General features: G+C 35.3%; 1 protein-coding gene and 1 long non-coding RNA gene across 8 annotated transcripts in view; one reads left to right on the top strand and one right to left on the bottom strand.

The window, feature by feature from the left end:
* TBCK (TBC1 domain containing kinase) overlaps positions 1 to 15,213 on the top strand; it is a 222,120-nt gene that overhangs the window by 201,640 nt on the left and 5,267 nt on the right. The gene's annotated exons all lie outside the window — the stretch shown is intronic.
* Positions 1 to 15,213, bottom strand: part of LOC140623645 (uncharacterized) — a 55,218-nt gene that overhangs the window by 36,576 nt on the left and 3,429 nt on the right. For both annotated transcript variants that reach the window (XR_012023195.1, XR_012023196.1), the window contains exon 2: positions 1,969 to 2,106. This is a non-coding gene — a long non-coding RNA (uncharacterized lncRNA). The remainder of the gene's footprint in view (positions 1 to 1,968; positions 2,107 to 15,213) is intronic.

Below are 15,213 nucleotides of genomic sequence, written 5' to 3'. Positions count from 1 at the left end.
CAATCAAGTAAATCACTCCTCCACTACCCTGGGCAGAGTGAAGAGAGGGACAAAAAGAAAGTTAGAAATACACCTAGAAAAACTTCTCAAAGAATTCAGCGGTGGAGATAAAATATTCCACTCTAACATGTGCATTCCTTAATGTCTATATATACTGAATAATCTAGAAATGTAGTGAGATGAAAACTTTAAACCTTTTGGTCCTAGACCATTTTAAGCATCCAATAATCCTTATCTCAGAAGTACGGGGCTAATGGTAACAATGGTTTTTGACACTAAATGATGGTCATCCCTGATGAGGAACCTTAATTGAACATACTAAAGAAGTATCTGAGTGGTTATTAGTTATGACATATATCACTCACTCATGTTTTATATAATTATTTCAGGCATCTGACAGGGAACAATTTAAATACACCTATTTCAGAGAAAGTATACTAAATGACAAATGTGCAATTTTAAGTAAATGAGAACATTTTAAAAGTAATGTCATGATATCTAAATTGTTTTAATGTAAATTGTTAGACAATAATAATTGCCATTCTTATTTTATTACTACCATAATCCTACTGCTGCATTAATCTGTACTGCCATAGCATTCCAATGAAAAATATAAATTTTCAATTACAATGCATATCAATACATTCAAGCCACAGAAATACTATTGAAAAGCACGTATTTCTGGGTTCCAAGTGATAGACAACCTTAGGGAGAAGTCCTTGCAATGATAGTTATTGACTGTCTTTGTAAATAGCAAGTACTTTTCATATGTCATCTCATTTCATTCTACACAACATTCTTCTATGAGGGAGGCATTCTGTGCATTTTACATATGAGTAAACCTTAGACTTAAAGTTTAATTTGCCTGTTTCAGAGCCAGGTTTGAAACACAACTCCATTATGACTCCATTATGGCCACCCTCTTAGTAAGTTCTTAAGGCTTTTGAGTCTGATGCTGCCATTGGTCCTGTTTTCTGTATGTTTGTTTTTAAATAGACTTATTCTGACTTCTAACTAATCACAATAGTTCTTCCTAGTATATGAAACCAAGACTTGAAATAAACTTCCATGCTCTTTAGGCTGACAAGCTTAAGGCTCTATTTTTATAAAGCATTCACCATTTGAAAGATGGTTATCTAATAAGTAGACTCTGTATAATTTAATTTTCTTAAATATGCTAAATGCTTTAAAGCATCCTACTCATTGTACTAATATCTAGAATTGTGTTCTAACTTTACCATAAAGTTTAAAACATATATAAAAATATGTAGATAACTAATTTATTTCATTAAATAATCAGTTATAAAGCATTTGTCATTTGTTATATGCTATAAAACACTATGAAATGCTATATCATAGTGCAAATTTAAAAGTTCAAAATATGAAGAAAATCTGGAAGCATGACTATTTGTATGAAATAATAACAATATATGATAATAATGATAAATGAAGAGCCATCACATGAATAAATTAGCCAATGTCTTCCTTATCAGAAACTTATGAATAATTCCTTCTTCTTCAAACTGCATGGTCATTAGTACTTGTAGACAACAAACAAGTTGTATGCTCAACTATTCATGCTTCAATCCAACATCAGGAAATTATTTTTGAGAAAAGAATTCAGTATTTGGGAGCACCTGAGTGGCTCAGTATTTGAGCATCTGCCTTTGGCTCAGGTCATGATCCTGGGTCCCGGGATCAAGTTCCATATTTGGCTCCCTATGGGGAGCCTGCTTCTCCCTCTGCCTACATCTCTGCCTCTATCTCTCATGAATAAATAAATAAAATCTTTTTTAAAAAGGAATATTTATATAGAGATGTATTTTCATAATTTTTCTCACTATAGGGTTAAAAACTTCAGATATTTGCTTATGCTGTTTATCTGCTGTACAGATCTGTATGACTTTACTAATGCTTCCCCACCACCACCACATAAGTTGGAAGCATCTCAGTTTAAAGTCTATTTACCGGAATTCTGTGTATTCGTGGTAGTAGGTAGCTTCCATTTGTTCCACCTTTCATTCTAGATTCATTTTCCACACTTCTTCATTCTTCTCTCTGCCTTAGAAGGCTGGCTTCCATGTTCTCTGGCTTCCAGCTATTGAGCTAATGGGAAGTTGTGACAAGTTATGGGAGGGAAAGAGTCAAGGGTATTTATCCTCTTGTATTCTTCCCTCAAAAATCATCTCAGGTTTGCTGAATTCCTCTACTGAAGGTTAACACTTCTCCCTAGAAAGCCTTCTCTAACTACTCTCTTTCCAGCTCCTAATCCCTTTGGCTCTAGGGTATGAAGAAACATGCAAATGGGCAATAAGCACATGAAAAGATACTTGACATCATTAGTCTTTACTGAAATAAAAATCAAAACCACAATGGAATACTACTTCACACCTAACGGTTGGCAAGGATATGGAAAATTTGGAAAGAAATTCTGGCTCAAGGCTGGTAGGAATGTAAAATGATGCAACTTCTGTAGAAATCAGTTTAACAGTTTGGCAATTCCATCAAAACATAAATGTAGTATTACATTATGACCAGCAATTCCACCCTTATGTAAATACCCAAAAGAATAGAAAACACTAACTCAAACAGATACATACTTGTATGCCAGTGTTTATAGCACTAATCAGAATGCCAAAAGGTGGAAACAACCCAAGTGTCTAGCAACAGATGAATGAATAAACAGAATATAGAATATACATACAGTGTAATATTATTCAGCCATAAAAAGGAATGAAGTTCTGATGCATACTGCAGTGTGGATGAACCTTAAAAAGCTCATGCTAAATTGAAATAAACCAAACACAAAAGGACAAATATTCTGTGATTCCACTTAAATGAACTATCTGTTATAGGCAAATTCATGGAAACAGAAAGTAAATTAGTGTTATTAAGGGCTGAGAGAGGGGAGAATCTGAGTTTTTCTTAATGAGTACAGCGTTTCTATTTGAGATGATAAGAAATTTTGGAAATAACTAGTGGTGACAGTTGTATACCATTGTGAATGTACTTAATGCCATTGAATTGTACACCTAAAAATGGTTAAAATAGCAATTTTTAAAAAGTTCTAGGTTTGGGTATGTTCAGACTTCCCTACTTTACACAGTTCATCTGAGCCCTACAATTTTTGGTCAAACAGTAGTAGAGACTCTTTCATAAGAGCTCTCATATCTTCTTCCCCTGTGAGTATTAAAAAAAGAAAACAAACAAAACACAGTGATTTCCAAGCAACTAACAGGTTTTCTTCTAAGTTAAAATCAGTGCACTGCAGCTGGCAGGGTCCTATTTTGAAAAGAGTAAGGAAGCCATGGTTGAACACTGTGAAAAGAAAGCAGAGGTACCAATTCTAGTTAGTACAGTTACAAATTATCTTTGCAAAAGTTTATGATTTTTATGTCAAACCCATATTTGGACTAGGAAATTTCTTACTTACAAAACAGTAGGTACTGATTGTAATTCTTCTGGTTTTACATCTTCTTTTAAGACCTAGTAAAAGAACTAAACTGGAAATCTAACAAATAAAAATATTAAATGGAATAGATTATATCTCAATAAAATAAAATGGCTCTCAATATTTAATTCAACATGTAGCAAAATATCATTGAGCAACTTCAAGAAAGAAAAAAAATGAGCCTCTTACCTAGTGTGTAACAGTATTAAAATCACCCATTTGACATATGAATTAGGACCAGAGTGTCTTTTGTAATACAGATATGAAGAATTTACTCTATAATGGCCAAGTGTATTGAATATGTTGTCTAAAATGACATAGGAGAGGGCAAAACAGATCTGAGAATTACAGCTTATTTGTGTACCTGACAAAAATTGGAAAATATATGATCCTGTTTTATGTATGTATTCACTATTTCCTGTAATTACAATTGATTAACGATTTATTGGTTTCTTTGTACTTACTACTTCATAGGGCTTTTGTATTTGGCCTAGCTTCTGCATTAAATACACCAGGAAACTTTTAGAATCTGCCATTTCTAACCTAGCTAAAACATCGCTTTTCCCCTGAACAAGGCAAAAAAAGAGGACTACAAGATCTTAGTGTAATTAGGGTACCACATAGGGCTTCTCCTTCTAAGTCCTACTCAATCTCACTTGTCAGGTCATCTTTAATTCATTCACCTTATGCTATAGGTTAAATTAAGCAGTGAGCTATTACATAATTAAGCACATCCAGATATTCTGAGAACAATGTCATGTCAGCATCAAGGAATGTCAGGTGTTCTCAGATAATTGAAGTGGAGTCCTGAGTCTCTGAACTGTGTACTGCTGCTCCAAAGGGTGGGTCAGATTTTGTGCTGATCCTTGCTGCTGTGTGACTGAGTTTAACTTGACAAATCAAACAAATGCAGACTGCATAGTTAGTAGGGTTAATAGGAGTAGGAAGACTTCTGTATCAAAAGAAGGGTAAAGTCAATTCAGGCTTCATGTAACATTTGAAATGAAAAAGATGGCAAGATATCATTCTTGTCTCACTGCAGAGATAATCATCTTTTTAAAACTCACATGAGAAACTGCACTTTGGTAAGCCAGAATTAGATTTCCTGGGCATAGAAGGAAAACATGCCAGCATGATCTGTACAGAAAGCACCATAAAAGACATCCCTTACAAAACTGAAAGGTGCTGAATTAATCTCAGACAGCCTGTGTATAAATCTGTGTATATTCAGATCAGTAGGGAGAGGCAGAGATAAATCCACCATCCAAATTATGGATTAAATGAACCCATGAGAAGAATCATTGTTATATCCTTGAGCAGATTACTCAGATTAAAGGAAATTTTTATTTTTAACATTAATCAAATATTACCTGAGGAGAAATGTATGCATACATTTTGTGTTTTGATACCATTACACTACCCCACTCCCAACATAAGGTCCAAGTCTCGTATCTCTGCTGGACAAAATACCATCATGCACTGACATCTTTCCTAGAAGTAAATTACAATGTTTAAGGAGAATGTTAACAGCATGGTAGCATGCTTTAATGTGTTATGGGGTTACTTTTTTTTCTCCCCTGTGGGGAAAGAATGTAGTAAGATCCAACTCTAGAGCTAGTGATAGCTATCAGACTGGAAAATGGCCAACAACATGGACCAGAACAAAATGAAACTCCAGCTGGTGTTTCTCTACCTTTACTAAGTCTTTTAGAAAAACACTAAATATTGTATTGTTGTATTAGTCACTGAAATGTGTAAGACTTTATAATTACCCTATCCAGATTATATTTTGTAGTTATAAGACCACAAGAATTTCATCCCTGCCAGTGTACCACATTCTAAAGGTTATCTAAGAAAGAAATTAATGAAATCTTTGCATTTCACACTGTCTTGTCAACCCTTTAGAAAATATGAGGAACATCTTGTCTTTCCCTTAAAATGCCTTACTCTTGGCATAAAATTAGTGCTTTTCTTTTGTCATCAAAAGAAATACTCATCTGAGAACATAAGAGCCAGTGACAGTAATCAGCCTTGTGTACTATTATTGCTATTATTCTTTCCTTTAAAATAAAACAATGCAAAACAAAACAAAAAAAAAAAATAGAAAAGAGCCAAACATATATTTTCGAATAACAGTTGATTTAGAAACCTAGACAAGAGATGATTTTGGTGGAGGTTCTAGGACTAAAGAGTGTGAGTGCCTGATACATTCTACATACCCAAGTAAGAATTAAAATTATAAAATGGCATGTTATCAACTGCAAATAATCATATTCGTAAAAGGAAAGCATGCCGTTGCAGCTATTTTTCTAAAAAAATGACCGTCCATTTGTGTTTATTTACCCTCCTCTGGAAGCCAGTGTTATTTGGTTTGGGATGTTAGGTTGAAAGTCGGTCTGTACTACAGTAATGTAAGGCTTCCACATTGTCATCCCTTGGCAAGAGTGCTCAGAGGGGACTAGGTGACTCTGAAAACACTTTGAGCCAATTCAGCATATGTTGTCCCCACAGTAAACTTCACTAGCTCCAGATAGTATCTACCTAGTCTTCAGATTAATATAATACTTTTAAACCTCTTTGTATGAGATCTCTTACCTGTCAGAAAATATATTAGGCCTCTTTATAATTGTGCCTTAAGCATTTTGGTAAAGAATGGGAAGTGAATCTCTTTTATGAGTTCCAAATATGCAAGGAATTCTTTCTTGGTCATTTTAGACCCATAAGCACTGGCTATGGTTAAAGTTGGCTTTCTTCCTGGCTTATTCTTTGCCTTCTTGTCAGCAAATGTTTTGGGTTTATATCAGATTATAAGGAAACATTTTAGATATTAATGTGGCTTGAACACACTAGACATAATATGAGACCTACAAGTAACAGTGAAAAGTCTTCCATATAACATTTGTTAAATGATGGAGGATAACTTACTTTAAAAGACCACCCAGCTAAAACTTGCCCTGTAGAGTCCCTGTTCTCATAACTTTTCAAAGGATTTGTGAAGTAAAAAGCACCGTGGGAGCCTTAAAACACCTAACCAGACTTTGTTTTTTAAACATCTTTACTAGATGTATTATGTGTACAAGCAGTTTTTAAAAAGACAGAGGGAACACATTTCCAATTTTCAGGAAAAACTGCCAAGTCATCATCTGAATCTTGTGATCTCTGGCACCTTATATTCATGACCTGTCACAAGATGAAAGTTATCTTTTCTCAGTATGTGTTATTCTACGTACCCACCCTGCCCTCCACGGCCCACCATTTAATTAATTACTCCTTACCACAGGAATGTCTGTGGCTGATTAACAAACTAACCATAGTTGCCCTCCCACTTGACCTACAGAGGCTGGAACTTGGCTATGATCCATCATAGCCCCAACTGTTTTGAATCTGAGTTTTTATTGTATACATTCTTTTCAGAGCATAGTATACTATGTGTATAATATGGCCAGTGGCTAAGACACAGTATGGGTTTACTGTTCTCAGTTGTCTAGTATAAACACAAGTTGATAAATGATCTGTTGCTGAAATTCTGGTCCCAAATATCACAGATCAAAGGAAAATGTACCACAAGGCTCATTAGGGCTCCTGATACATGATGATATTAGATGATGAAATTTTATCAGAAGAGGCTTATCTTCTAATATAAGCCAGTATCCTTTTTTCCTATTAGAATAAGAACTGTTTTCAAAAAAACTTTGTCATGTCTAAAAACTTTTTCTATTTTCTTAATATCAGCTTTCCAAAAAAAAAAAATTCCACATAGCCATTCTTAAGAGGCCTTCTTTGAAAGTATAAGCTATTGTTAAACCTAATCTGTAAATCTATAGGAAGATCCCAACTGCCATATGGATAAACACTAGATCCCAACTGCCATGTGGATAAACACAATCAACTATCATAAATTAAAAATTAGATTAGTATAAAGGAAAACTTTTAAACCAAGAGTCCATCATGAGTTTTAGAATTTGAACTAATTAAAATTACCTGTAAAGTGATGTACAAATGTGTCATTTTTTGAAATAGCTTTCATCTAATTGCTCACAGTATATGTAACCTAGTAAACAGTAGCACTTACTGTTTTATAAACAGTTCATAAATACTGTAAACCCTACCTGATACCCCATTTGGAGACAAATCTGCTATTTAAGTTTAAATCTGTATAATTGTGAGGTATTGTAAATGGCTCTCCTATTAATGGATCAATTAGGGAAAGAGAAAAGGAAGAAGAAAACTAGCTTATACTATTTACTATGAATCAAGCACTTATACATACTATATCTAATCCAACAATACTCAAGTATACTACTCAATATATTACTACATATTAACAGGTGAGGACACTAAAGCCACAAAAGCTAAGTGACATACCCAGGATCCCACAGCTAACCAGTGGCAGAACCCTGACTCAAACTCTGTGTTAACTACAAAGTTCCTACATTTTTTTCTATACCACCCAGTCTGTTTGAATGAAATAGTGAATTATCTCACATTCTCAACTAGTGATGACAAATTATATAGAAAATTATTGTTTGTCTTATCACCTTGCTAACTAGGTCTGGAATTCCCTCATCCCTACTCCCCACCTGTCTTAACTCAGATCACCAGTACCTCATGCCTGACTTGCAATCCCCTTCCCCCAGTTTTGCACCACAACTAGGGCAAGCTTTTGAAATGTAAACTGATCCTTGTCAAAATGTCTCTGTGACTTTCTGTTGCCTTCAAAATAAAATTCAAATCCTACTCACGATTTACAAGGCCCTTCATGATCTGGACTCTGCTTTGTGAAACAAGCTCATCCCTCACAGCTCTTCCCTTAGCCTCTTAGGTTCCACTACAAGAACTACTTGTATTTCTTTATGTACTATCTTTTTGTATTTCTCTCTACTTGGAGCATTCTTCCTACTTCTGTTCACCTAGGTAATTCCCATGTGTCTTAAAAGACTGTTTATATACCATTTCTTCAAGGAACTCTATCTTAACTCCTCAAGTCTGGGACTAAGTACCCTTGCCAAAGGCTCATAGGATATTTTTTTACTTTTATAATGACAATGGGACCACTATCATATATAGAATTTCTGTGTGTTTTATTTAAAAACCCATCCTTCCTTTAGCGGCACACAGCAACAGGTAAGGACACAAAGTTTGGAAGAGAAAAGAGGGGCTACATTTCATGCTCTTTTCCAGGTTCTCTCATGCAAGACATAATTTGTACAACCATAAATGATGGCTCTATATAGCATTTATCAAATGGCATTTTAATTGCCTCTTCTCTGTATCCCCAACTAAACTCCAAGCTCTCTGAGGACAAGGATTATATTCATTGTACTCCTGGCTCCTGGCATAATGCCTTTGAAGTAGAAAGCATTTGATAAATATTTGATGTTTGAATTAATGACTAAGTTAATGAATGAACACATGAAAAATAATAATTTACTATAGACTGAACATATGCAGAAATTAGTGAAAAGGGGAAGGCAAAAGAAAAAATAATAATATCAACTACTACTTTAATTCAAGAAAACAAACATTAAGTTCTTATGGTTCTTTCTGATGGAAAGTTCTTTCTGATGGAAACTTTTTTTTTAATAATAAATTTATTTTTTATTGGTGTTCAATTTGCCAACATACAGAATAACACCCAGTGCTCATCCCGTCAAGTGCCCCCCTCAGTGCCCATCACCCATTCACCCCCACCCCCTGCCCTCCTCCCCTTCCACCACCCCTAGTTTGTTTCCCAGAGTTAGGAGTCTTCATGTTCTGTCTCCCTTTCTGATATTTCCTACCCATTTCTTCTCCCTTCCCTTCTATTCCCTTTCACTATTATTTATATTCCCCAAATGAATGAGACCATATAATGTTTGTCCTTCTCCGGTTGACTTATTTCACTCAGCATAATACCCTCCAGTTCCCTGATGGAAACTATTATGAGGAAACAAAAAGGAGAAAGACATGGTCTCTTGCCATCAACAACTTCTAGTTAGGAAGATAAGACATGTATACAACCAATTAAAACTCAAAGCAGAATGTAGCATGTGCTGTGTGAAATTTATAATTAAAGTTCTAGAAAATCAGTGAGAAGGAAGAAATTTCTTCCAGTTAAATGAAGGGTTCCTTCATGGAGAAGATGATAATACACCTTGAATTATGAGTAGAATTTCAGTAATGAAATGTCTTGGGAGGAGAGCCATCGTCAGGAGGGAATATTCCAGACAAAGCAAATAGCACATGCTGATTGGAAAGCACAGGGCTTCTTTGAAGAGCATTTTTTTAGCTACAGACAAGTCTGGAAAGATAGGTGAGGAGTCTGGAAATAGATGGCCTTGAATACTATACTGAGGAGTTTACGTTTAGCAATGGGGCACTATTAAAGGTTTTTAAGAAGAAAAGTGATACTATACCAGCTGTATTTTAGAAAGTCATTTGGCAAATTATTTTTGGTGTCTTCCCTCTCCATTGCCCTTGATCCCAATAAAATATAAATTTTTAAACACCAAAAACTAGAGACCAGTTAAAGAATTTCTCTATGTTCCCAGTCTATTTCCATGCTAGGTTCTTCCCAGATTCTGCCTTTATGCTGATCTTGTCTTAAGTTTGCAATCTCCCACTGTCTAAATAGTTTCTAAGCCCCCATTTAGCAAAGCTATCATGGCTGTGGAGAAAAGGAAACAGGAGTTTGTCTGAGAATTATAGGCAAAGCCCTGCAACTTTCCAAAGAACATAGGGGAAATGGCCTCACTGCTTTTATTATATGATTCAAGGCATCTGGTAGCATTCTGTCACTATCTTCTCTTACTTTATTCAGGACACTGAAAGACTGTCTTCTCATTAATTTCTAATTTACATGTAAATAGATGCATGTATTTATATAAAGAATAAATAAGCATAAATCTAAAATGAAGAATTTCTTTTGTCCTTAAAATACAAAGAATCTTTTTTTTAATTTTTTTTTTTTTAATTTATGATAGTCACAGAGAGAGGGGGGGTGGGGGGCAGAGACACAGGCAGAGGGAGAAGCAGGCTCCATGCACCGGGAGCCTGACGTGGGATTCAATCCCGGGTCTCCAGAATCGCGCCCTGGGCCAAAGGCAGGCGCCAAACCACTGCGCCACCCAGGGATCCCAAAATACAAAGAAACTTTAGACAATATTATCAAAATGAAATTTTCAGTAAGGACTTTTGGATATTATATATTGTCCTTCCTGACTATAGAGAAGCAAGCTATTCCTTGAAAAGGATCCAGAGATCTTGAATCACCTTGCCTGAGGACAATAGCCCTTAGAAAGAAAAAAGTCTACACAATAGTGTTAGGGGGTCTCAGGATTTCTGAGGGTCTCCCAAATTGCTCTGTTTAGGCAGCAGAGTGCCAGGCAAATGGAAAAGGAAAAACTAAAAGCACAAGAACCATTTAGGAACTAATCCAAGAGTAATTAGGATCTAAAATGGAGTAGGAGCAGAGGAATGGAAAAAAGGAATGGATCCAAGACAAGCACAGAGAGAACTGACACAGCTTTGTGACTAAATGAGCATGGAGTCAAAGTCAAAAGTAAAAAATAACCTTAAAAAAAAACCTTTAAAAGTCAAAGATAACCTTAAAATTTCCAGATTGGGTTTTGTGGTGGTCGGGGCAGGGGGACAGCGGGGACTGCTGATACCTTCAACAGAGATAGGAAGAGAAAGTAGATTTAGAGAGACTGATGAATTTTAGACATAGGGAGTTTGAAGTGCTAATGGGACATGAGTATGAAAACATCAGTTAAGGATTTAGAAGTTCAGACTAGAATTCAAAGAGTTAAAACAGGATGTGTATACGTACAATCCTTCCACATATGAAATAAGCACCTTAGTATTTTACAATACAAAAAAAAAGTAGGGTTTTTCATTCTTGTAATTAAATTTAATAGCTTATAAATGCATTATTCCAGAATGGAAGACAAATTCCAGGTAATCGGCTTAACAATAGACTGCCAAAAGACCCTTTAAAGATGCTTAAATTTGTTTCAAGAAACTGTATAAATCCATTGTCTCCATTATAAACTAGCTTACAAATTTATTTTTTCAAGATTTTATTTATTTATTTGAGAGAGAAAGAGAGAGAGTGAGAGAGCACAAGTGGCCAGGAGTGGAAGAAGCTAGAGAAGCAGGCTCCCCGCTGAGCAGGGAGGCTGAGGTGGGGTTCATTCCCAAGACCTGAGCCAAAGGCAGTCGCTTAACCGACTGAGTCACCCAGATGCCCCAAGTTTATAATTTTTTTTAAATTGCTTTAGAGCACTTGATTGGTAGAGGACATCAACAAAGAAAACAAGAGATCAAAGGAAAATGGAAGAGGAAGAAAGGAAAACATTTTGACGTGTGAGGAGGAAAAGGTCTATTATTGGGATATCAACAAAGCAAACAATGAAAAAAAGTTGCATTGACTTATAGTATGCTGAGATATCATGCACCTTCAGGAAATTTTTTTTAAGATTTGTTTATTATAGAGTGTGTGCATAAGTGGGGAGAGAGGCAGAGGAAGAGGGAGAGAAAGAATCTCAAGCAGACTCTGTACTGCACCAAACTTGATGTGGGGCTCAGTCTCATGACCCTGAGATCATGACCTGAGCTGAAACCAAAAGTCGGATGTTTAATTGACTATGCCACCCAGGCACCCCTGCCTTCAGGAAATATCTAGTTTTGTTGCCATTTCTAATCAAAATGTATACTTTAAAAAATTTAAATTATCTTCCTTTAACCCCCATGAGATTTCTTAGACTTACATATAAGAAAGACAAAGAAGAGGGCAGCCCGGGTGGCTTATTGGTTTAGCGCTGCCTTCGACCCAGGTGTGATTGAGTCCCACGTCGGGTTCCCTGCATGGAGCCTGCTTCTCCCTCTGCCTGTGTCTGTGCCTCTATCTCTCTCTCTCTCTGTCTCTCATGAATAAATAAATAAAATCTTTAAAAAAAAAAGACAAATTTAACATTGCACATGAAAATATTAACTTACTTGTTTTTCACAAACAAATGGCCCACATACCACTAGAAATTGCCAAACTTCTTGAGAGAACAGAGGCTGAGAAGTCATGTGGAGCCCAAGAATAGAAAGTAAAACTTCCACTGCATCCTTTTCAAATGATTTTATCTATTTCAGTTCCTGAACTATGGAAATGAACTAGAAATAAAATTAACTGTCATCTGACTACTCTGTGGACTTCTACAGCAAAATAATTACACAAGAGTTTATTATTTACATATTCATAAACTTCATCATCAATATTTTTGTATAAATTGTTTTTCTTATGTAGATACCTTTTAAAAACATAAGTTTTAGAAATTATCTTACCTCTTTCAACTTAAAAGAGTTGAGCAAAGACTCTGTTAGTAAAGAATAAGAGAAAATAATATTTGACTCTTACCAGATCCAATTAGTTTCCTTACTATTTTCCTAAAATCCTTTTTTCCTTCTCTGCTGGCAATAAAGCAGTTTAACCAGTGCCAAGCATACTTCCTAACACACTGTAGATGCTCAAAAAGCATTTCTTGAATGAATGAATCAGTTCTTCAGTAGATATTAGAGCAAATTCTGTGTATTAGGCACTCTTCTGGGCATTAGAGAAATGGTAGTAAGTAAAACAAAGTCTCTATTTTCATGGAGCTTACAATATACTTACAATTATAGTCAGTAAATATATATCAAGGGGTTATAAATGCTGAAATAGAAAATAAGTAGGATGAGGGGAAAGAAGGCTAGTGGCTTATTTTCTTTATAAGATGATCAGGAAAGCCCTTATTTGGAATGAGATGGAAAGCCACTAGAACATGGGAAACAATGATGATCTGACTTTTATTTTATTTTAATTTTATTTTATTTTATTTTATTTTTAAGATTTTATTTCTTTATTCATGGGAGACATAGGCAGAGGGAAAATCAGGTTCCATGCAGGGAGCCCGAAGTGGGACTTGATCCCGGGACTCCAGGATCACGCCCTAGGCCGAAGGGAGATGCTCAACCTCTGAGCCACCCAGGCATCCCATGACTTTTATTTTAATAGAATCATTATGGTTGCCATATAGTGAAAGACTTTAGGTGATGAGGAGAGAAGCAGTCAGACAAGAAGTTATTGCTATAATCTAAGATGTGATGAGATTAAAGAGGCTGAAAATGGGGAGTGGAGGAAGGGTTTGCAGGTTGGCAGCTCATGTAGGACCTCGTAGATAAAAGTAAAGACTTTAGATTTTATTCTGAAAAAAAATAATAAAACCAAGAGCCATTAAAATGCTTTGAAAAGAGAGGTTATATGATCTAACATTTTTAAAGGATCACTCATGTTGTGTGGTGAATAGACCACTGGAGCAAGGATGGAAGTAGGAAAGACCAGTTAGAATAATATGTGGTGTAATCTATTTAAGAAATAATGATTGCTTGGGCTTGTGTGGCAATAGCAGAGGTGGTGAGAAGTGATTATGTTCTCAGTATGTTTTGAAAGTTAGAAACTACATGATGCTTTGGTAGAAAAAAGAAATATATATCCATATTTGTTGCTTATATAGCTGGAAGAGTAAAGCTGCTATTTCCTGATATGTGGAAGACTTCAGCAGAAGTTTAGAGGTAGAGATAAAAGCAGAAATTAAGTGTTTTCCTTTGAAACTGTTAAGTTTGGAAAACTTAACTGGAGATATTGAGGAAAGAGAGTCATGAGTTTAGAGTTCAGGGAAGAGGCTAAAGACATAAATTTAAAGGCATCAGTGTACAGATGAGACTTAAAGCCATGGGACTAGATATCACTTAGTGGAAGAATGGAGATGGAGAAGAGAACTCAGAAAACAGCAATGGGACAGAAGTCAGGAAGACAAGGAAAATATACCAAAGCAGACTGGAAAGATCAGCTAGTGAGGTAAGAGAACTAGGAGAGATTGACCTACTGAAAGCCAATGGAAGAGAGTTTTGAAAAGAGGAAGGTATAATCAAATGTGTCAGATAATGCTGATGGGTCAAATCAGATCCAAATTGAGTCTTAAAACTTGAATTTGGCAGTGTGACAAAGTGGATATTCTTGCTGACCTTTCTAAGTGTATTTTAGGGAAGTGATAGAGACAAAAGTCTGATTGGAGTAGATTCAAGAGAGAATAGACTTTCTGCAAAGAAATGAAGAGATAGAATAAATATGTATATTACAGGAGGCTAAAAGACATCCATTAGTCACAATGTATGAACCTTGTTTGGATCCTGATGCAAATAAACAGATTGTAAATATAGATAAGTAGGGGATGGATGAATGGATAGATGAATGGAGGAAAAGATAACATTTATGAAGTAATTGTAAATTTGAACACTTACTAAATTATATTAAGGGATTATTATTAATATTTTCTAGGTGTGATAATGGTACTGTGGTTATATCTTTTAAGTATTTTTATTTCAAAGATACATATTTATGATGGGATTTACATCAAAATAATGGATGTGGTCAAGAGGAGTGGGTAGGAGGAACAAATGAAATAAATTGTCTGAGTTGTAATTGTTGAAACTGGGTTTTGGGTACCTAGGAGCTCATTATACCATTCTTGTCTATTTTTATATAGATCTTTGACATTTTTCCTAATAAAAAGAGAGAATGAGAAGAGATAAGATGGAAATGGAAACTGTATAGGAAACCGAAAATTAAAACAAGAAAACTACAGCTATTTAGAAAAAAACTACAATTAATTTATATATCCCCTTATGTAACACAAACTATTTTTCTAAAAAAAATTTTAAAGATACAATCTTTACACTACCAAATTTCCCAA

Source organism: Canis lupus, chromosome 33, assembly GCF_048164855.1.
Source record: "Canis lupus baileyi chromosome 33, mCanLup2.hap1, whole genome shotgun sequence".
In the NCBI taxonomy this organism is placed as follows: domain Eukaryota; kingdom Metazoa; phylum Chordata; class Mammalia; order Carnivora; family Canidae; genus Canis; species Canis lupus.
This window is presented reverse-complemented; position numbering and strand designations above follow the sequence as displayed.